The sequence below is a fragment of the Serinus canaria genome, chromosome 9 (assembly GCF_022539315.1).
Source record: "Serinus canaria isolate serCan28SL12 chromosome 9, serCan2020, whole genome shotgun sequence".
NCBI lineage: Eukaryota > Metazoa > Chordata > Aves > Passeriformes > Fringillidae > Serinus > Serinus canaria.
The window spans coordinates 9656539-9681253 of record NC_066323.1 but is presented as its reverse complement, the minus strand read 5'-3'; positions in this window follow the sequence as shown (position 1 = coordinate 9681253).

Genomic DNA, 24715 nt, shown 5'->3' with positions numbered 1-24715 from the left:
TTAGGGAAGCTGCTGTAAAGGATAGAACAGAAATATCTTCATGCCACGGGAGCAGATCAAACAGCACAGCAAAAATAGCAGCCAGAAAGCTGTGCACATGGAAAAAATACACGTCTTTGTGAGGACTCTGGCTCTCTGAAGAAAGGAGTGTAAGCAGGAGCTCCAGCTGTTTCTGCAGCCTCGGGATTAGAAAGAACTGACGGGCAGGAATAGCTCTGTCATGCTGGTCTTGCTTCTCCAGTCTTGTCTTACCAGCATATCTCCTACATTCTCACAGGCTTCCTGGGGCCCTGAGGGAAAAAGGAGCAAAGGTTTCTCCTTAAATGTAGCCCTCATCCAGCTGGAGATGTTTGGGCTGGGGTTTAACCAGGCTCTGACTTCAGGGCAAGGTTACATTTGTTTTCCCCTCTGGTATTTGGGCACTCATAGTGTCTGAAAATGAGGAATTATCCCCTAGATTCTGTGCCAACGCACAGCTGGAATATCACCAACCAAGCAGGGAAAAGAATTACTGGTGGGGGATGATGAGCATCCATCCATCCATCCATCCATCCATCCATCCATCCATCCATCCATCCATCCATCCATCCACGTCCGTCCATCCATCCATCCATCCATCCATCCATCCATCCATCCATCCATGTCCATCCATCCATCCATCCATCCATCCATCCATCCATCCATCCATCCATCCATCCATCCATCCATCCATCCCTCTCTCCCTCCCTGCAGATTTTTAGAGAAGGTTGAACTACAATACCCATCTTTATTTGGAGAGCTGGTGAAGGGTTTGCCCAGGGTCCTTTCACTGCTGTCTGTGCCAGTGGAAGTTAGGCTGGGCAAACCTGCTGGGCTTTGGTTTTTCCAAGCAGTTTTCCAGAACACTTTGCTGGGAGTCAGGCAGCTTGATGAAGTACTGGTAGACTTTTTTAGAAAGTTGCAGTATTTCTCACAAATAAATTGCATCTTTACATTCAAAAATGGAAGTGATATTTATAGTATTGGATAATTTTCACTTGAAATATTTTCTGCATTTTTCAATGGAATTTTTTTTTGGGGGGGGCAAGCATTAAAGTCAGCATTTTCAGAGGAAAAGAAACAAAACCTTTTTCAACCTTTTTTCCTTTAAAGTCAGCATTTTGGATTCCAAATTATATACAGGGATTTAGACCTTTTCCTTCCACAGATCATTTTAGCACAGTCGTTTTTTATTAAGGTTACTGTTTCCATAATAATGGCTACCCATTGATTCCAAAATGAAAATATCACTTGCAGATTTCCTAATAAGAATACACTGTTTCATAATATTTCCTTAGTTTTATTTCATTTTGTGCTTATTTACTATGCTCTGGATGATGACTCCTAGAAAACAGAATTCCACAGCCAGCCAGCCTTCTCCTACAGTCAAGAACTACTCACCTAAATTTTACATTTCAATTAATCAAGACCAAGAGAAAAAGCAATCTGTCTGCAGGTTTTCAAAGACTTTCAATGTTGGACTCATTTCAACAACAGGAAAGGGTTTTCTTCCAGACAAAAAGCCCAAGAGGTGTAAAAATGGATTTCCACTTCTGTCATGTCTGAATTTGAGGAGAACAATCCACGAATGAGAAAGAATTGTTCTGCTGAAGGAAGAGGCTGCTGCCTATTAGCAATCTGGCTCCTGGAGTCCAGGGAGATAAACTGGAGAGGAAATACTTCATTTATTGAGAGACAGGATTGACTGTCTGTGAATGCTTCTAGACAAGTTAACAATTGAACCTTGCCTCTGTGCAGCTCCTCTGTTCCTACAGGGATGAGCACAGAACATCCATGGACTGTCTCAGTGCAGAAAGGAAGAGTTGCCTAAAACATGAAACAACACAGAGAAAGGAAAAGGCAGCCAGGATAAAACCCTCTTCCAAGAAAAAACTCCAGGTTCTTGCCAAAGAAACCATTTGTGACACTCTGGTCCAGGTCCCAGTTTCACTGCTGGCCATTTTCTCACAGTGTCTCAACCCCAGGTTTTGCTTTGGACTATTTCAAACAATGTCCCTCATCATGCTGAAGTTTCTCTCTTTGAACAAATCCTCCATTCCTCTTCTCCTCCCCTTAGCAAAATATTTTCCATCCTTCCACATCAAACTCTGGATATATGCCTTTGGAAAGTTGGAGAGTGGAGCAGATGGAAGGCAGGGATCAAACTCAAACCATGGAGTCACTTCCAAAGACAATGTGGTGGGAAGCTCAGCGGGTGGAGGTGATGGGTAGAAAGAAAGGAGACATGTAAGAGGATGGCATAAGGGTGTTGGCCTTTTTAATCACTCACACTGAAACATTGGCATGATTTGCCCTAATTTCTATGCAAAATATGTATCTCTGGTGCTGAGGAGAGACAGGTTGTCACAGATGTGGAACAAGCGAGGTAGAGATGCTGGCAGAGCACACTGCTAAAGGATCAACATTAGCATACTGGCATTTGGGCTGACGCCTTATCTTGGGCTGACTTCTGAATGAAAAGCAATTCCAGGTTCTCTCCTTCTCCTGGAGCGGTCTCTTACTTTATTATTGAGATGGACTTTTGTCCTGTTGAAATCTGCCTCCCCCCACTGAGTGCCCAGAGAGGCCAAGTCCTGCCTTGGGGAGAGGCAGGACTGAAGGCACAGCCTTGTCTGCTGACAGCACTGGTGGGTACTGAGGCACGGGGGTGGCTGATAAGGGACAGAAGGGGAGCAGAAGAAAGGCCCAGTGATGAATTTGGCACAGGCAGAAGTGCTACCCAGGCACGCAGGCTGGCAGTGCTGGAGTGCTCAGCCCAGATAACAAAGCACCATCCTGGTGCAGAGCCTGTGACCACCTCCCCCTCCATGCCAGGGTGCTGCTGTCCCCCCTGTCACTGCCCAGTGTCCCCAGCCCCAGACATGGCTTCATGAGGTCCAGCTGCTGCCCCAGCTCTGGGTCCCTCTCTCCAGCCCCCTGTGATGTGTAGACAACGCTTCTCCCTGCTGACAGCTCTCACCATGAGATTCTGCTTCTACAAAGGGCTCTTGTCCCTCCCATCCTTAAATAAAGAAGAGTCCCATTAAATACTATAAAGTATTTATTGGCCAATAAGTAAAATGAGTGGCTTTCTTTATGGCTGCATTGATCATTAATGAAACTTTGGGGTCCCTTTTGGGACTATGGAGCAGAATAAAGGATCAATTGCTAGTCATCATCTCCCTGGTTTCTGGGACTCTGTACCAGAAATGATCCAACTTCATTTAAGGAAAATCAAATTAAAAACAGATTAAAGTAAAAGCACCTCATGCCCCTGTTCTGATTTAACTGTGATGAAAAACAGACCATGGAGTAACTTTATAATGGGAGGAAGCTCATTTAAATACTCCCCTCCCAACAGAAAGAGATTTAAGAATTAAATGAATGAGGAGATTTTCCTTTTAATGAGATTAGCCTTTTATAATTGCTCATTATGGACCACTCCAGAGATTTGGAAGAAAAAAAGTTATACAACATACCTGGAAAACACTGCATTAGAAACCAGCCAAGCCTGCCCTTTCACCATCAGTTCCAAAAAGTGAAATCCAAACTAGTTTCTACTTACAAGTCACTCATCTCAAGTGGCTCCAGCTCCTCCAGATCCTCTCTGCAATTACTGGCTTTGTAAAGAAAGTGAAACAGAGGTTTGAGATTAGCAAGCCTTAATACATTTGCTAAAAATTCTCCCCTTTTCCCATGGAAACACATTTATTTTTGACTGTCAGCTGTCTGGCAAAGCCATGTGATTTCATTTCATCTTTCCAAATTTCAGTCCTACCTAAAATAAAGGCTGGACAGAGCCGCCCCTTCTGGCTTGGAAATGCTGGCCTGATTCAGAGGCACTATGGGGAGGTTAGACCAGAATTTTTTTGTCTGAACTTGAAGCATTTGACTCTGAAGTCCCAGCTTTGGGCTGTACAATAATACCAGAGTAAGGACACATACACATGTATAATTTCATTCATCTCTGACTGTGACTTATGTTTCGTGTCAGGCTCTTTTGGATGAGCTGAAACTAATACTCAGGGCAGGATTTTCTGACAAAGTGGGACTGAGCAGCTGTTTGCTCCATTCCTGCTGACAGCACCGAGCAGTAAAGGAGATCAATGGCTCTCTTTGTTCCCTCCATGTGCTGGATATTCACAGCAATCAAAGTCTTGCTCCTTCTCCTTATCTCTTCACCGGCAGTGGCTGCAGTGCCTGAGCATTTGGCCATGCTGGTGTGCAGAGCTGCAGGATGGATTTGCACCTTTCCCACTGGGGCCCCTGGATGCCTTTCCCATCTGTTCCACCAGAGTGTGAAAAGCTACTAAATGCAGGAAAATACTCCATTCCCTGCAATCTGGCTGCCTTGGAATGGCCATGTCCTGCTCTCCCTGCAGTCAGAGGGAAGATGAGCACCTCCAGAGGATGCCTTGCTCCACTCCAGGAAGGGGTTTCAAGGCAGATGGGGTGATGATGTGGCAGGACACCACCTTCTTATGTCCTCTCCTGCCAGACCAGCTCAGAGCAAACTCCTCATTGTCAGGGCCTGATGTCCAGAGAGCTGGATCCTGGACCAGGATCCACTTGGTTTTGAGAAGGCACAACTGAGTGCAACCACAGGCCCACTGGCTGTGACTCTGGGAGCTCAGGCTGGGTGACCACAGCCATGCCCTGGGATGCTCACAGGGAATGGCCAAACCAGCTCACGGAGGCCATCAGCCATTTGGGCACTCTGCACTGGTCAATGTGTCAGTGGCTGCTTGCCTGGCTGCCAGAGCTGCTCAGCCCTTTCTGTCAAATTATTTGGCTCTCAAGGCAATATTTTATTCCAGTGTCATTTTGTTATTAGAAGTCAAGTCCATTTCTAGAGCTGTCAGTATTAGTTCACTTTGATTTATACTTCCTTTCCATATTTGCCAAGCCAAACAGGCACAGTTTTCCAAGCATCTCTGCTACTCACTGACTGCATTCCCTTGCAAATCTATGCTGGTACCAGAACAGGCAGAAAGGGAAAAGTGTCATTAATGAATCCAACCTCTCATTCCCATCCACCCACCATCAGATACTGTCTGCTGCCTCCCATCCCATCAGGGCTTTGGAGACAAGAGGAACTCAGCCTAACTTTGGCCTTTGGTGCATACACATAGGCTTTATGTTAATATTTGCAAATAGCTTCTCAGAGGAGCAAGGTATTTCCCAAGCCTCCCATCTTCTGGGGTTCTCCAGGCAATGGAGTGGGACAGATGAAGTCATCAGCACAGCCCAGGGATGAGGTCAGAGACAGAATCATAGATATTCTGCTTCTATCACCCAGCTGATGGGGAATTTAGAAGCCCTGTGAGGTCTTGGCACTTCAGAGCACTCTGTGGGCAGCCTCCTGATTGGACCTGGACAACTTTATCTGGTGAATCAAGAGGGTGTTTTTGTTGAAAGCCAAACCTTCAGGAGGGCCAGAGCTATTAGAGAATTCAGGTCAAATGCAGCAAAGAGTCTTGGTGGAGACAAAAGGATGGTGTTTTGAGACAGAATGTCAAAACGTATTCTCTGTCTTTCTCCCCCCATTACAAAGTAAATTTTTTTTCTTCAAAAATTGCCCTAATTTTCTGGAGACACTAAAACAAAACACAGACAAAGAAATCCATCTGCACAGGACAGAGTGAAGATGGGGGCTGATTGGAACCCACATTTTCCTATCTTTGCTTTCACACGGGAAGCACAGAGGGCTCAGTGAGAGAGGGCTGCTGTTGTAAAGAAGAAAAATAACCCCTGATCATTCACCACAGATCATTCTCCACAGACAGACCCTGACCTTCCCTCACTGTTAGTGAGACAGCTCCTCCCCTGGAGCAGGTAAGGATGGAGTAGCTGGGATAAATCCTGTCAAAGACCCCTGTAGCTGAGGCTCCAGGGTGTCCATACAGACTGAGTTTGGAGGCTCCAGATCACCTTTTTTCTCAGGCAAAGAAAAGGAATTGTCATGTTCATTGCTGGGTTGGCAGTGTCCTAGCCCCTGCTCTGCTCCCTTGGGTGGCTGCCTGGGTACTGATACCTGTGACCCCAGCCCCACTGCATGGCAAAGGAGAGCCTTTCACTCCTCCCATGCCATCACCCTAGCACCATCTACGCCTGCCAGAGAGGTGGAAATTAAAATAATAAACAAAGCAAGCAACACTGCATGTGGAGGCTAATGTACCATAATGCTCTGGAACACAGGCAGCTGCTGCCTCACGCTGAGCACAGAGGATGTGTTTGAAAAATGTATCTTCTTCTGACAGCAGTTATTTCAACAATATCTTTCTCTTTTTTAACTTCAAATAAGGCATTTACTTTCCCCTAGCTCATAATCTCCATATGGAGGAGAGCAGAGGGCAGTGAGGAAAGGCAGAGAAATTATACTTTTTAACACAGTGGGATTTAAATCGTAGGAAAACAAATGGAATTTAACTGCCTGGCTGAAGTCACATTCGTGTTGTGGGTATTTATGGCAATCATCACTAACAACAGGAAGAGATTAGATATTGCTGAGAGTCTGAGTGCTGGCTGGGGAGCAGGGACTGACTCTGTCAATGTGTGTGATCCCAAAAGCAAGGACAGGATGTGTGCCTGTACACACACATCCCTGCAAGCACCCACGTGTGGGGGGGATTCTGGGATTCTGCTTGGTCCCTGTGTTCAGTGACCATTCCAGAAAGGCCTTTGCTGCACAACATCAATTTCACACTTTAATCTCAACTTCCACCTGAGATTTAATGAAGAAAGGGGAGCTCATTTTATTGGAACTGGCAGAGAGTGACTACAAGATTAACTCCAAATGTAGATGTGGGTGTACCCTGAACGTCTCCACCAGCAGAGATGTGTGCTCATTTTCCAGCTAAGAGTGAGTCTAAATAGGAACTGTAATGGATATGGAGAGCCTTCTGAGATTGGAAAGGAGGTTTATCTCAGATCTGAGAGCAAGATGTTTGTCTAGTTGATGCATGCAAACACTGCTTACATTGCAATGTGTTGTACAGAGAACCTCACCTCTAGCAACTGCCCCAGGAGCCAGGTGAGCACACAGCATCCCTCACCTTGTCCCTGCCCCCATGCTTGGAATGGGTCAAGACCCAGATTACCCTTTCCCTGCAATGTAGTTTTGACCAGGGATACAGCAGCACCTAAATACTGACTGCCGGTATTTTCCTAACCTGAGCATGTCCCCCCAGCCAGCTGAGCTGAACCCTAACAGGTCAGTTCCCCAGCAAAACCATCTCATCCTTACTCTAGGAAAATAAACCACAAACAGCCAGAACCACTGTGTTGTTTCAAAGGATAAAATTCACTCAGAAATCCCCTTTTCCAATTCCCAAGCAAACATGTCCATATTAATAAAGCAAAGTGCTCTCACCCAGAACAGGTCTAGCAGGGAAAAGCATTTTAATGGACTGACTGGGAAGGAAAATTGACTTGCAAGAAGAAGAGTCCTGGCTGGGTCCCCTGAGCCTGGGCAGGGGCACGGTTTAGAGACCTGTTTTAATCAAATTGCTTTTAAAAAGCAGAAAAGGAAAAGCTCTCTGACAAATTTGACCTTTGGGCACCTCAAAGATGAGGGCACAAAATGTATTATACACTGGCTCAGGGGAAATAAAATAGGGTGGGAATAGATGGAGTCTCATCTTGGGAGTGGAAAGCAAAGGAGGGAAGAGGACAGACAGATCATCTGCTGGCTGGTGGTGCTGGATTCAAACCCACCTCAAGGCTCTAAATGGGACCCATAAGTCATCCCCAGTGGGAGCAGCATCAGCATCCTCTTGGACAGCTCCCTGCTATGATCTTACTCCACACTTGGGGTTTATTTGTGTTGAAGGCTCTGCAAGGAAAGACAGCCATGAGAACTCACTGCACCTGGGGGGAACCAAACAAAATAATTAGCAAAAACATAATAGAAAATAAACTAAACATGCACCAAAGGAATGGGAAATCTCCACTGCCCACCTCTGCCCCCTGAACAGCACTTCACAATGGAGAGGTTGGAGACAGGGGCTGGTTTAAAACTCTCTGGTGAAATGTGGGTATTGAAATCCCAGAGGCACCAAATACATCTGCCCAGATGGGAAAATTAGAAGTTACAGCACTTGGGTGGTATGATAAGTTTTTTTTTTTTTTTTTGCACCCTGAAAAACAACTCAATTGTGGGAGGAATGTGTCAGTTGTAATTTTGCAACTTAATGAAATAAATCAACCAGATGGAAAGATGAGATGAAGATGAGCCCACACAGTCTCGTGGGAACACAAAGGCCACATGAAGCCAGCTGCTGGGAAACCAAGAGCTTGTCTGGAAGACTTGGGAGCCCCCTTTGTGGGGATGACAATGAATTTCCCAAGTGAGGAAGCATCTTTGAACTTTCTCCAGCCACTGGGGCTGAGGTTTCAGGAACACTTGGTCACTGAGCCACAAGAAGCCAAGTGCTTGCTCAGCTGAACAGTGACATCAGGGGACTGTAGATAGCATCCTGCTCCTCCTCACCTGCCAGGATGTCTCCTAAGGGGAGCAAAACCTGAAAACCTAGGAGGCTGAAATTTGTAGGGTGATCAGGGAGCAGCAGCAGGAAGAGCCAGAGCCATGCAGAAAGGCTGGGAAAATTGGCACAGCTTAACCCTGCAAAGCTGAGGAGACACTGCTGGCACCCTCCTGAGCCCAAGTCAACTGAGTAATCCCAGACCTGAAGAGTCAGAGCAAGACTTGACAAATCCTTGTCACTTAAAGGAGGCAGAAAATGCACGGCAGTTAAATAAGGAGCATCTTTCCACAGCAGAAGCCCAAGACAGAACATCCTTTGGCCAAGGATACAGAACACTGCCATCCTAAAATAAACCCCAAAGGCTCACAGCACCCAGCTCTGCAGAAAGGAGACTTTACAGCAGCAAAGTGATTTCCAGAGGCTCCCTCATTAATTTTCATGGCACCCAGAATGTGGTTTTAGAACAAGCAGAATTATTAATGTTCAAAGTTACCCAAGCACTGTCAGGAGCACAAGGCCCTCTGAGAGTCAAAGCAGGGCTGACAAACTGAGGAAGAAAAAGCCAGAATTGAGAAAGTGCATTCTTCAGGGTTCAGCCAGGTTTGTCCTTGGAGGAAGGCAGAGGGAGAAAAGCAGGAACTTTGGAGAAAAGGTCCTGTGCCCCTTGATGGCTCTGCTGTTTGGAAGGAATAAAATGTAACAGACACTTATCTTTTAAGAGGAGAGAAAATTGTCTAATTGCACTAATTCAGAGCTGCCCTGTTTCTGAGCCAGCCCTGACTTTTGGGGAGTGGGACAGCAGGCAATTAGGAAGGGCAAAATATTCACAAGGGGTAGCGATCACCACTGGCTGGCAACACTGCTCTTGCCATCAAAATCACATCTGGGCTTCAGTGGCATTTCAGCTAATTAATGAGAAAGCCAGCCCAAGTCTCCCTGATTGGAGAATTGGTCCTGGACAGATGTAAATCAGTATCCCAAAACCATCCTGAATTATCTCCTGGTTCACCTGGGAGGGAGCATGAAAGCCTTACAGCTGCAAAGGCAGAGCCTTATATATCTGTCTAGCTTTCCTCCTCCTGTATTTGCACCCAGAGCCTCATTCCCAAGCACCTCAGTGCTTCTGGGCTGCCCCATGCCTGCAGCCTTCTCCTGCCTGCCCCCAGCTATTCCTAATCCCAGCCACTTCTTTGCATCCCCAAACACAAGACCCAGCCATGGCAGGCTGAAGGATTTTGCTGTGCCAGGGGATACTCTTTGGCTGGCACCACATCCCTCTGATCTCGCCCTGCTGGAGCAAGAGAAAATAAGTACCATTTGTTAACATGCCAATCGTTCTTTACACTGGCTGATTAAAAAATAATTACCCACAGCCATTATTGAGCACTCTTGCAAATGAGCTGTGGGAAGCTGTGACCGTGTGCTTAGCACACAGTGTGTCTTGCTTGTTTCAATATTATTTTAATTAAGTATCTGGGTAAAAGGCCTTTCTAATGTAACTTTCTTTTCATAAGCAGAGAGCCGGGCTCCGAGCTTGGCTGAGCGGTGACGGACTGCTGGAGCCCGGCATTGCTCCAGGCTGCTCCCACTCTGGTGGCACAGTGGGACACACTGCTCATTGGAATGCAAGAGGACTAATCTTAGGCAGACCCATGATGGGAAGAGAGCTCTCTTTACCCGAGGGATTGGCCACAGCATGAGCTGGGATAGCTCTGGCAGCCCATCACCCTGAGACCGACCAGCTGGGACCACCAGGTTTGGGCTGGGACGTGGACAGGATAGAGATGATGACCCAGGGCACCATTTGTGGATGAGGGACTTTGGGCCACCTCTCCTGCTGGCACATGGGACCAGAGGAGAGCTGGCCCTCTCAGCCAGGTGAGAGGAGAGGATCTCAGTTAGGAAAGCTCTGCGGGAGCTTCATCCCACAACAGGACCACAGACCCCCAGCACAGCTTCATTTGCCAGGGACTTCTTTCTATTCCTTCCACAAAAGATTTTGCAAAGGAAAAAACAGAAGAGGTGGAGGAAAACCCACATGTTCTGGTCGCCCATCCACCTCCTGTAGCTGCCTTTGTGCATGACTCAAAGCAGGCACATCAGACAATCCCACCTCTTTCTTATTTACATGTTTTCCACTTTCTGCATCCCAGCTGGAGCTGTATTTAGCAGAGCACGTGGTCCACCATCCATTATTTTGGGGGGTGTTTGCTCTTTCACATCAGCTTACATTCTCTCACGTAGCATTTAAGCTGCAGCACTGGTGTCAATTGTCTGTTGTGTGCAAGAAAATTAACCTGGCACACAGATTTCAGATCCTCAGCTGGGGTAGGATGAACATGGCACTGGAGAAATTGAATTACTGCACAGGTTCAAGCAGCACAAAATAGCCCCAGAACTTCCCCTTGATCTTCCTCTTATCAGATGAAATTGCCTCTCCAGATATTTCTAGCAGGATAAAAAGAAAGCCCAGAGCAGGTACACTCTGAAGTCCGTCTCAGACCTGGCAACAGGGAATTGAAGTTGTTACTGAGGCCTGGGTTGAGTTCCAGGGACAGATTCTGTTTTGGGGGATGCAAAACCTGAGGATAAATAAGATTATTGGTCACAAAAGGAAATTTTTTCACAATGATAATAATTAGCCATTGGAATCATCTTCCCAGTGGCAGATTCCCCATCACTGGGCACTTCTAACATTCAGCTGGAGACAGTTCCAGGCCATCTTGTCTGGACCATGCTTTTGCCAAGAATGTTGGACAAGATAACCCCTGAGGTCCCTCCCAACCTGGTATTATCTGATTCTGTATAGGAAGATGTGGAGAAAGGTGCAGCCTTAACAGGCTATCATCACCTGGTGAGCTTGCAGCAGGATGGATAAATGATCTTCGGCAGAGTCAGACCGGTCGTGTTCTACTGCTGGAGCAACACAGCAATAAAACAGCTTTTTGATCAAATGGACACTTAACATTTCCCCAGACAATTCCTCTCAGTGAGTTGAGAAGTGCAGTAATTCCAATAGACACTCCAACAACCTGAAACTCTGAGCTTCAGATTTTGAATAGACTAAATAAAAATCAGAGGGCTTTTCTCTTGCTTCAACAAAAACATATGTTCTCACCAGACGTTTTTGATGGGAAAAAAATAACACATTTCCCAAACAGCTCTAGTTACTGCAGACAACTTCATTTCCCATCTCAGACACTGCTGTGGCAGGAATGTAAAAAGCAGAATTGATTAGACCAGATTAGGTTAGATAGGGAGCCTGGTGATGAAAAGCTGCTGCTGCTCTTCTTGCACCCATCCAGGGCCATTAGCAACCTCCATCCCTCTCACCCAGGGATGCTGCCCCATTGCTGAATTCTGCTCTAAGTAGCTATTCCATGTGTCTCAATTTCTCCCTGCAGTCTCTGTTTTCAAGTACATTTTTCCCCCGTGTGTTCATCCCCCACTGGAGGTGGAGCTCCAGGAAAATGGCAAGGAACTTCTGTACACATAATTCGACAACACACTTTGAGATCCCTTGGGATAAAGATTGCTAGATTGGTCCACTTTACTATCAGAAGGATGATGATGACTATCCATTTTCCCCTGAAGGCCTTTTTCTTTGTCTGTTTTTCTTTTTTCCTTCTCTTTCAATGCAGTAACACCTCCTTGCAGCTTCCCCCAGGAAATCGATCTTTCCGGTGTAGCTTCACACTAGGTCACCCAAATAAGCTGGAAAGAGCCATTTTACCAGCCCTTCCTGTCTTCAGCATAAAACTACTATATCTTATTTGCCAGCGCATTAAGCTGGCTGAGAGTGGAGCAGGTTGTGGATGAAGTGCAGTTTGCTCTAACTCTCTCCTTCTTTTTTCTTTCCTTGGATAATTTCACGGTCCATTACTTTCCTGTAGCTGCTTCCCACAAACACGCAGGCTTCACCATGGTGTGTGAGCTTCCCTCTCACTACCACAGGCACTGGGCAGAATGCACATGTAGCTGCCACACCTGCTCCAGGGCACAGGAAGAGCAGCTCAGCCTTGTCCAGAGCAGGATCCCCAGGGATGCTGATGGCCGGAACAGCCAGTACATGCTACAGGGAGGTGAGGAAACACTGAGCTGAACGACTGGCTGAGGGCTGGTCCACACTGAGACTGTCCAGCACAGTGTGCTTTACATGAGACCCATCTGACACCCACTGCATAGAAAACACAGCAGGGAGAAGGATTAATGGGGGTTTTCCCACCATCCCACCCTTCAGCTACAGCAGGAGCTGGAGCATCCCATCACAATCCCTGGCCAGAGCAACCTCTGGGATGTCCCAGCTCACCCTGAGAAGGCAACAGGTCTAGTGCCTGCAGCACCCTGCCCTTGCAAAGAGAGCAGCTGAAGCCTCGTTAGGACTCTTGCTCTGGAAGACACAATTTAATATCTCTTATTTTTAAATCACCCGGAGGGAAAAAAAACCAACAAAGCAAACCTGTGCATGAGGATTTTGCAGCTGCATGTCACTGCTCAGTTCTGAAATGTGCAGGTTTGGGGAACCACTTGCCAACAGTGAAGTCTGTGCTCAGAAGATGTGAGACTGAATTTTCAGGGAGAGGCTTCCCTGTCCCTCATGGGAAGGCTGGGGCAGCAGGGTGAGCAGCCCCCCGGACAGACAGGTGTGGGTGGAGGGGACTGATGAGACTGGTGTCTCTCCAAAACAACAGCTTTTACTTGGAGTACACTTTCTCCCTCTGACAACGGAACCTTGGGAAGAAAAAAAAAGAGGCCAAAGCAGAATGTGAATCCTGCAGGGAAAGGATAAAAATAAACAAAAAACCTCTCCAAACAACCCTCAACAAAACAAAGGAAGGTGGGGGTGGGGGAGAGAGCTGATGGGTCTAACACACAAAGAAATGCTATTCACAGGCATTATTGATTAAGTTTTCCTCACCAGCACATACATAAATACTTATCTCTCAAACGAATAAGAGGCTTTATAATGCTGGAGGGAAGGAGGAAAAAGATTATTGAAAACATGAGGGTCAGAGAAGCATCCGGCTGCAACAGATGCACAGAGAAGATAAACGAAGATGTCTTTGTCAACACACTGGTCTGCCAAAGACCAAATGTGATAGAAGGCAGCGACTTTCAGGCTGGAAACCATGCTTGGACTTTGATAACAATGAAATAGAGACTATGGAGCAGATCCTCACCTGGGCTAATTCAGTGCCAGAGCCCTCATCATGGGGCAGCCACATCAATTCACACCAACTGAGGAACCTGCTGGCTCTGCACAACGCAGCCCATTAGCAGCAGGGCAGAAGCAGAGATTTATGACAACCTCTGTAGAGCACGGAAGAAAAGAGAAGAGCAGCAATGAATGAGATCAAAGGAGACACAGAGGAGTGGTGGCTCTGACCCACGAGCACCCCAAGCCTGCCTGACTCCCTGGGAACCAGCCCTCCCCAGCCTTTCCCGCTGCCACACGGTGGAGCACTCAGCTGTTCCTGGGACATGGAGGAATTGTGCCAGATCCAGTGACACTAGTCCTGGCCCGGGAGCCAGCCCAGTGTCACCTGTGGCACCTTGCAAACTTGGGTTGGGACCCACACACACCCCTGCAAGTGAAAGGGAGCAGAGAGGAAGGTTTGGTGCTGAGCGTTTGGTGATATCAGCCCAGAAGTTTTTGAGCCATCTGAAGGCCATGAGGGACCATCAGGATAATCTGTTCAGCATCCCCATGGGATCACCTCATGCACCCTGCCTGGAATTCACATCTCCATCACCATGGCTTTCTCTCAGGGTAGCAGGACTGTCTGGGGATGTTTCCACCCCACTCAGCACAGCTGAGGTCTTGCCCTTCTACAGCTACATCTCTGCATCTGCCACCATGCAGGGCAGAAATGCCTGGACCATGCAGGCAGGATCTTTGTTGAATAGGAGATTGCAGTGGGTGTTTTGACAATGAAGTTAAGAAGTGAGCTTCCCCGAGCACAGTGGCTTAGCAAAAGGGTGCTGGGCTTGCACAGGTGTATGAGTGCAGGATTGAGGGTGCACTGCAGCTGGAGACAGTGCAGTTCTCCCAGAGAAGCTCTGGTGCTTCAGGGTTCAGCCATCCGGTTTGCCCAGCTGTTCCCAGAATCGGGTCCCCCCAAGCTCTCCCAGCAGGTCTGAGGATTTTGCCATTATTACACACACAGAGACAGACACAGAGACACACACAGGGTGTGTTCCTGCCCCCTTTCGTGGCAGCAACCACAGACAGGCTCTGTCTGTGATAATGTCCCCCATGCAGCTTTCTTCTGCCTGTGAGCAGGGACACAAGGCACATCCCTGAGGTCACAGGTTTGCTGCGACAAACTGCCAGTAGAAGAAAGGAGAAAAAAAATAACTTCATATCTTCTGATATTCCTCCAGCACAGGCAGCAAAGCTGCAGTTATCCCAAGGAGTGGAAGTTCAGGAGCTGGAGCAGGGCAGCCTCTAGTGGCTGCAGGCCAGGAAATGTGGTCCCCAAACCCACGCAGAGGGATGTTTGCTCCCCACAGCATCCACCTGAACAAGCCACAGCCTGTGCTGCTGGACTGCCCCATAGCCCAGAAACATGGCTCCTCAGACTCCCCCTCCCTCTTTTACATCCCTGCCTCCCTGCTGCTGCAGCCACCTCTCAGATGCCACTTCCTGATCCTCCAAACTCCTCTGACTCCCTGCTCTGCCCAGAGGTACCAAGAGACACATCCCAGACCTCATGGATGTGCTACCCATGTCCACAGCAACTGCAGCTCCATCTCCAGCACAGATTTGGCCTTGCAGCTGACTGTGGGTAGCTGCTGGATCTGCAGCTGTCCAAGTGCTGGAGCTGGCTGTGACAGTGAATCCATCCAAATTCGTTCATGTTCCATCTGCAGAAGCCTGGCCTTCTGTACTGCAGGATGCTCCAGCCCCAGGGATGCCCAGGGGCCTGCACTGCACGGGGAAGTTTTCCCCAGGAACTCTTCTGACCAGTCCTAGTCCCAACATTGCATCATGGCCAGGATCACAAATGCTTCCTTTGCTGTCTTGAACTCCCTCTGCCAACAAAACTTTGTCTACCAGGTCAAAGATTCATGCTCTACAGCCATCCCACAGCTTCATCCCAGGCCTTCAGCTTCCTCTCCCACAGGACATAAAAATGAGTAGAACAACCAAGCAGGACAAAAATGCTCCTGGCTGCCTCCAACAGCCTTTTGGCTTCACCTCAGCATAACCCCACTCCCTGCTTCATCCCAGCTCTACTGGTGAGTCAGAGCTCTCCATTTAATGTCTGAGCACTGGGGCAGGGATCAGGAAGGCAGACAGAAATCAGGGTGTTTGTGGGACATATCAAAGGACAGACACCCAGACAGATGAACATAAATAGGCAGATAAGGCAGAAGGGGAGTTAGTTACACCCCAGTGGTGGATGGTTTCTTGCCATGAACAAGAAACATTTTCCTGCCCCATGTTTCAGGCAGTGACTGGTGCCAGAGCACAGCATCAGTGTTACAGGCTGCCTGACTGCTGGCTGTCAACCCTGCAAGCAATTTAATCACAGTTTATGTCAACAGTACAAGCCTAAAATGAAAATGGGGTGGGGAGGGAAACCAAGCAAAGAGCTTGATGCTTAAGATGCATGTACCTGTTGCCACTGCAGCTGCTGAGGAACCCGCATCTGCCAACAATCTGCCCCACTACACTTCCATTGAGAGGAGAGCTCAGTCTGTGACATAAGATTCAGGAGCATGGCAAGGGTATATCAAAAGTAGAAACGGGGAAATCCCTTGAGAACTCTAAATATTGGCAGGTAAGTCACTCATGAGTGCAAGGTTTTCCTTCCCACCTTTGGCTTTGACCCTTTCACTAGGAGATGCAGTCTCTGAGCTAAGCAGTACAGGCAGCCATGCAGAGCATCAGAGACTTTGCTGCTGCTCTGGACATCAATGGAAAGCTCTTAACTACAGCAGAGCCAGGCTGTGTAGCTCCCAGAGACTCAATATGGAAGTTAAGGGATGAACAGCTCCTAGCCTACACATGTTTATGCATATTGTCATTTCCTAATGAGGAGATGCTCATTAGAGGGTCTCTGCAGAGGAGGCCCTAATCCTGCACAGTGTTTCCTAGTTAGGAACAGAAATCAGCCAAACTCAGTTTTACAATACTGAAAAGAGAGTGAAGCTGACTATTGGCTGTGACTGGATTGTCACAGGGCTGAGAGCATCTCCTTAGAGTCCAGGCAGCCTTAGAGTCCAGACAAGGTGGGCTACATCCCTGGGACATGAATCACTTGGCTAGAACCAGTCAGGGAGCATCAACATATCAGACAAATGTTTGCTTCTTCCTGCTGAATATCACCTTGTTTCTTTTGACTGTTTCTCCCTTTTGTTTGGGCAAAAGAATAGCTAGAATTTCCCCCAAAGACCACTGGGATTATTTCTTAAAACCCCAGCTCCTTCTTGTTGCTACTTCATAACTATTCTGTTCTGAAATAACCTCTGCTCTCAAAGGTGTGACACCTTGGAGTGACAGGTGACAGCCACCCACCTCAGAAAATGCATCATAGGCAAATAAAGGCAGAACAATGCCCAAAACTGCACTGAAGAAATTATAGGGAGGAGATGAAAGAAGGACAGGGACAAGATAAAACCTTTCATCCTCTGCATTCACCAGGACATTTGTCTCTTCTTCATTGAAGCAGACCTTCTCAGCAGCACCTGCACCCAAGGACCTGAGTCCAGCTCCTCCTGGACAGTGTGGATGAGGACAGCAGCTGAGAGGAGTGGGAGGTGTTTTCAGCCAGACTTTTGCCTCCAGGAACTCTCAGCATTGTCTGTGCTGGCTACTCAACACCAAGGCAATGGCAAAATTACTGGCTGAGCCTCTGAATGAGATTTAAACATCAATAATGAAGAGGGGGACAGATCCGCAAGGCACATTAGCAGCCATCCATGGCTTCACTTGGCTCAGACAGTTGTGAAATGGTGTGTGCAGCACCAGGGTCCTCTTGTGATGGGCATCCATCTGTTGGGAGTAGGATGGAGATGTGAGGGAGCCTGGCATAATCTTACCTCAACTGTACCACGCTGATCCCGTCTCCCCTTCACTCCCTTCCCTTAAAGCCATAGTGGGTCAGGGTATTTGGTTTCTCAAGAGCATGGAAAGATTGTGCTAGATCCAAATTTCCCCTGATGTTGCACAGCTTTCCATCTCACACACAGATTACACTGATATGTCCCTAAAATTTACTGTCCTTCCGAGACTGTGTGTTTGGCTGTTGGAAAGCACAGAAACATTTGTCTTGATCAAAACAGCAGAGGGGCCAATGCAGTTTTGTTTCCATCAGAGCAGCTGTCAAAGCTGTTCAGAGGAGGAACAGGAGTTGCATCCATCTCACCCCATATATCTGATGACAGCATTGGGACACAATAAAATCAGAAATTCGGTGGTCAGAGGGTCTGGCAGCTCCCACATCTTTCCCGAAATCAGCACCAAGTCCTTCCCCCATCCAGTGAGACAAATAACCCATGTGCCCCATTCCTCTGTAAGTTCAAGCTGCAGAGATGCTGCAGACAAATGAGCTCCCCAGGAGGCTGTTCAGTCACAGCCAGCTCACACAGCCAACACCTCGGTGTCCCCAGACATTGAGACACATTCATTATCTGTACTGCATTGTGGCAGAGGTGTGCAAAGGCAAGGCCTCCTGGCCTGAATCTGACAAACTATCCTCTGAGCTCTCCTTACTCATTTTCTGGTAGCTGAGCTTCTGAAGTCAATCTCAGGCCACAATTTTCAAGCTGTGTTCTATGATTATGAGGCACAAAACATCTTTTTTTCTAACTAAAAGCTTAGAGTAACAAGAACGTCTGAATCCAGATTCCAAAGCTTTGGAACAAATGCCCATTCTTGCAAACATCACAATAAAATTATGTGAGCAAGCAATACTTGAAATAACACCCAATTTATCTTCCTATTTCCCCTGTGTGATTATGGCTTTCATTTTGCTGGGGTAAAGAACCTTGAAAACAAATGAGTCAGTTTGATTTTTGTTTCATGGAGGAGTTCATTTCCTGGCTCCTTGCTCACTGGCGATGTTCAGCTGACGGTCTGCAGTTCTCTGAAAAACTGAAAGACTTTGGAAACTTTGGGCTCTGTGGGACAGGAGGGGGAGTTCCCACAAACCACTTACCACCCTCTAATTTCTGCAGTGGCATTCCAGGGCCTCTGGTACCTGAAGCAAAGGAACACTGCCCTCTCTTTCCTTTCTTTCCCTCTCACTGCCCTTTCTTTCCCAAAACATTCCCACCAGTGAACTCAACACCAAAGACAACTGAGAGCCTCAAAGTCCGACAAGATTTACCTGACAAATTTAAAGTGCAAATAGCAAATAAACCACCTCAGCATCACATGGAGTGCTATGGAGTGGCAGTGGAAGCTTGCAAGCCCTTAATCCTGCTGTGTAACCCAGACCACTGCAAGGACACAACCACAGAGCATCATTTAAAGAGGACAGAGTCTTTCACCTCATCCTGAGGAGCAGCCTTGCACCCTTGGTCTCAAGCTTCTTGACTTGCTTTTCAAGGTGACTCCACCAGGTGATGGAGCAGTCCAAGGACTGTGGAACCTTTCCTTTCTCCAGACCTTTGGCTGTTTTCCTCCCTCCACTAGGTTTGTACTGCAAACAGGAGCCTATCACCCTTGCCAAGAGGTTAATTGTATCTCAGAGCCAAAACTGGCACTGGGCACCACTCTCCATACCTGCAGGAGCAGCCCCCCATATCTCCAGCCAAGGAGGCACTTGAAAACCTCATTATCCTCTCCCAAATCCTCAGCACTTCTTTCCACCCTTTGAGCACAACCACACACTCACACAGTCTTGCCCAGTCCCATGAGATGTGGCCAATTTTGCATTAAAATGGATGCACGTACATAGAAGTTCTGATTCAAACACTTCCATCAGATTTAGTCACTGGCTTCCAAATACAAAATGATGGTGACACCAATTCCTCCTCAGCCTGAGTGACTAATTGTCACACAGATGCAATTAGGCTTAGTTAAATGATCCATGTCCTTTCAAAATAATGGTCTGTTGAACTGCATTTGCCCAAAGTAACCTGGGATTGACTTGACAATCAAAATATCTATTTCTTCAAAATTAATACAAACCCAGAGTTCCTTGTTTCTTCACAGTGCAGCTGCAAAATGAAAGGGCTTCCTCACTGTGCTTGGGGGAGGGTGGGCCACACCAGAGAGGTGTGAACAGACAGTACAAGGCAAGAAAAAATAACTACCACAAACTACTTGCTGCAGGCAGAACAGAGCTAGAATAGAGATGGATAGACTGCTCTGGCCTTTAGAAAACCTTTATCCAAAGTCTCCAGCATAAAAAATAGCTGGAAGGCAGGAAGGTGGAACAGACAGGCATCTCTGGTTACCCCCACCAGATTGCTGCATAGCCCCTGAGCCACCAACATGATCTCTCCTGGTTGCTCTGGGGGTAACATTCCAGTTCTGGGAGTTTCCCTCTAAAGAAGGGCTGAAAAAAAAAAAAAAATCTGTGGCCTTGAGGTGATCCTGCAAAATCCAGAGCCCCTTCAGTCCTGGGAAGGGGAAGAGCCACCTCATGGAAACTCCTTGCAGAGAACACAATGCTAACAGGGACTGTAAGACACTGCCTGCCTTGGGGACAGGGACACTCAGGGAAGGGAGTAGAGTTCCTCCAGGATTCAGACAGCAATTCCAGAGCAACCTGCACTTCCCCACCAGTATCCTAACCCAGAGTTTATAAGGACCAACCCTCAAGTTTGTTACCTGTCAGCCTCCACAGGGAGCTCCTACTAATTAAGTGTAATGGTTTAATTGGAAGAACCCACACAAGCCTCCCTAAGAAGCCAGCCCCGGGAATGAGCTCCCCCCATCCCTGTGACCCCATACCCCCCCATGAGATGGCTTTTTAGCACACCCACTACAGTGGAGTCACCCACCTCCATGGGACCCCAGTGAAGGGTGTTCTGGCAGTTCAGCTAATTTCTACATCACCCCCAAATTGTGCCAATGCAATTTCCATCCTCTCTGCACAGCCCACTGCACCCAGCTCTGAAAAGGGAATGACAAAGTAATTACCCATGTTAGTGGAAGCAAATATTCCATCCTGCCTGTCTTAGTCCCTCTCCCCACCCCCGAGGGGTGAAGGCAGAAGGTGCCACAGAGCCATCTAAGCACAGCTTTTAACTTGTCTGCCTCTGCATCCCACTCACCCACACCCAGCCTTCCACAGACAGCAGATCCATCAGGGTGGCTTTTCAGGGGCTTTCCCAAGTGGATTCTCACCTCTGAGGCTGTCAAGTTCACACCTTGGAGACACCAGTTTGGGTCTTCCACCTTTCATGGAACTGAAGAGGAATTTAACATCTTTGAGACTATCAGTTGGCTAAAGGTGCCTGGTGCTGGGGTGAGAGACAGAGGACCAAGGCCCTTAGCTCATTCCTGGGACAGGAAGCTGGAAATGAGAGATTTCACATTCAGAGCCAATTACCACCTGGGAGGTAAGAAGGGTCACTGCCTCCTCCTGAAACACTGGTCCATCCCACACAATTTCCTCCTTCATGCAATTTCTTAAATCAGTGTGGACTGAGGACAGACATCCTGGGGGAGACTGACCCTTATATGGGTGTGCTGGATGAGCCCTTGCCAGCAGCAGAGGGGGAGGGATCCCTGAAGTCTGTGTGATGTTGTGCATGTGGCAGAAGGGAGTCAGACCTGATGATGCCATAGGTCTCCAACTCCTGTTCTTTACAGTGAACTCAAGCAGCACACTCAGTAATGCACAGAAATAGCAACTTACTCCTGGGAGAGATTTTTCACCAAACTGTCATTTCATCTGTGACTGTCTGGGCTGATCTGCAAATTATGAGTGTAAAATACCTCTGAAGAGATGTGGGAATAGAGACAGTTCTCTACAGTGAAACTAAAAAAATCCCTGGCCTTTGAAGGGATAGTGAGTTATTCACGCTAATCACTCTCCCCCAGCATCCCCTCCATGTCACAAGGAGATTAATTATTTGTATTCCTCATTTTTCAATGAAGAAAACTGGCCTATTACTTCTGTTCTAGCTAAGCCTCTCTGCTCCACAGGTACCAGCAGCTTTAGCTCTTAGGCTGAATGGATCAACATGCCCACTTAAACTCAGGATGGTTGTTTTCAGTTAGCTCCTAAATCCAAGGCTTCCTTAAAGCACACACAGTGACTCAGCCAGGCCTCCCAGCTCTGGGTCTCCAGCCCATGACACCCTGGGGCTGCTACAAGTTCCCAGATTTCAGCAAGGAGAAAAACCACAGCTCCAAGCACAGATGGAGGTGGGCAGGAAGGTGTTAAATCAGGAGCTGCACTAGCTCTCCCCCTCCTGCAGTGGAGACTTCATCCTTTATTTATGGGCCAGCCTTCTCTGGATACAAGACATTTAAATTTTTCAGCAAGGTCTATGTCCCATCACCCAGGGCAGTTTAAATTTTCACTCATCATGCACAGACATCCAGCAGGGGGATAGTAATTACAGCAGGAAAAGGATGAAAATAAGAGTCAGTTCTGCAGTGATTATCCCCCGTGTAAAATGGAATGATGTACATTTTACAGGGTGGAAATGATCAGCCTGTTGCACTCAGCCCTGCCTGAACAGAGCAGAGACTTTAAAGGAGCTCCTCATTAAGGTGTTGTCTCAGGGCATTGCTGCTAGAAATAGCCACTGAACATGAGAAGGCCCCAGGTAGCAATCAGCTGGTTTTGAGCAGGATGTGACCAACATCTGATTCCTCACCAAAAGGCAGCCCAAGAACAGAAAGCTTTTTGGCACAGGGGTCAAACAGAGTGTAACACGGGATGTTTCCATGTAGATGGTTGACATTTAACCCTTAAGGGTTCAAATTTTGAAAGACTTGTGAAAACCCAGCTCTGAGACAGCAGGAGAGTTGTTACAGTCTACAGGAAGTCCTCAGGCTTGCTGCCTCCTGTCACCAGCCACACCGAGAGCAGAAGCCACCACTGCCCCAGCTGCCAAAAGAGATGCTGATCACCAGACCATGTCTGGACATTAGGCACGCTCAGACAGATTGGCTTTATGTGTCAGAAAAGGTTCAGGCTCCCAGCAGAAGCTCCTGGGCAATTTGCACAGCTCAATAGAACAATTTGCTCGTGGATAAGGTAATGGGAGAGAGGAGAAATGCTGTCTGAGTGCTGAAGAGGAGAGCTGCTCATTGCCTTGCCATCAAGGCATCACTCCATGGTCATTTTCCCAGATTTTATTTAAGTGGCTGTTATTGCTGGGGAAGAAGAGACAGACTGTGAGCTGCACAAAGACACAGTCCCAGCCAGAAGGGAGGGTAGAGAGCACAGGGGCTCCAATTCCCCCCATCCAAACCCACAGGCTCCAATCACCCCCACAGAGGGGCTGCTGCAAGGACAGAAATGGAACTCCCACATCACACCCCCCCTCAGGAAACCCCAGCTGCTTTTCCTTGCATTGAAAGCCACCCACCCCCATCCAATGGAGCTGCACATTTGCCCCTTTCCCACCTCTCCCAGACACATTAGAGGGCTGCACTTGGTCACCAAGTGTTGTGGATTCCCTAAGAGCACAGCCCTGAGGAGCCCTACACAGAAACTTCTGCCCACAGGCCACCATAGCAGAGGGAAAGGGGCTGCCCCTGGGAACCCACTTGGCACTTCCAGAAGTGGGGGCCAAAACTTTGTTTATTTTTCCTTCATGCACTGGAAGGCCTCTAATTGCACCAGACTGCTTCTATAAGAAGGATGTAATTAAAAGTGAATGGCTCCAAGTCTTTTATCATCATGAATATTAAATAAAGATAAACACTACATCAATATTAATTTAAGCAAAAACAGAGAATGAAAGGCAGGACTTGATCCCAGCTGACACTTCAGCATTTTATAGATGAAATTACGCAGCTAGGGGTGAAAAAAGATTTCAAAAACCAACCAAACAAAAAAAGCCTACAAAACATTTCTGACCTTGGCACAAAGCAGATGGGACAGGTTGGAAGTGACAGCCACTCCATGCTGTGCCCTCTTTCATGACCCAGTTCCCAAAGTTAGTTGCTCCAGTGGAAGGGACAGGACATTCCCAGGCTGACAGTTCCAGCAGTAGGTGGCCCAGGAGCTGGGATTCAGCTCAGCTTTGCTCACAGCTCTGGTGCACAAGTGTTTGCTGGAGTCACTCCATGGATGCCCAGTCCAAACTGGATGCTCTCACTGACTTCACCAAGAGCCCACCGTGCTCCAGTGCTGCTGTGGGGTGATCCAAACCCTGTTGAGTGGGCAACCCCTCCCCTTGCAGTCTTCTAATATGTTAAAGATTTTTTCTCACTTGGAAACAGATCTAAAGTCACATTTTCCATCCAGCTTCTCCTTCTCCATCCCTGTTCCCACCTTTTGTTTCTCTTGTCAGCGCTTCCCCAGCACTGATGAGACATGAAGCATATCTCACCACCAGCACCTGCTGGAGGCAGCTGGATGGTTCCTCAGTCTCTTGTTAAGGCTGCTGGTGCCTCATCAGCAACCTGTCTGTGTGGGTTTGGTATCTTTATTGCTGTTTATAGCATGGTAGCACACAGAATCTGCACCCACCCACGCTAGCTATCGACAGCTTATCCCCTGCACATTGTGCCCTCTGGCCTCCACTCATCTCAGACTGGCTTTCCCCAGGGAGCCCAGACTGAGAGCTGAGAAAAGGTGTGTGAATCCCAGCTCAGCCCCCACGAGTACTAAAAGACACCATTAAGGAGAAATCAGACATAGCTGGTTTGCAAGGAAGTCCTCCTGGGCAAGCCAAGCCTCCATCCTTCTCCTGCAGAAGGTCACAGGTGTCCCCACCCAAACCACCACGCTTTCCTCAGGACCAGGCACACCACACCTCACCCAAACTGCATTCCTCAGCTTTCTGAGCTGCTTCTCACACTCCTGTGTGCTCCAAGCCTGATGGAAACAGCAGAGCAGGGAGACAGAGCAAAGGAATCATGGGGGAAGTCTCCCCAAAGTCCAGGACAACAAAACGACTCTCAGCTTCTCTGTAGCTATTTCTGCAGCTTCTAACTGGTCTGAAGGCAAAACCAGTGCAGCTGTGTCAGACCAGCAAGCACCATTAACCCCCAGCTTCCAGCCATTCTCACCCTGCTCTGAGATGGGAGCACAGCCTGGAGCCATGGCCCATGTGGAGCTTTA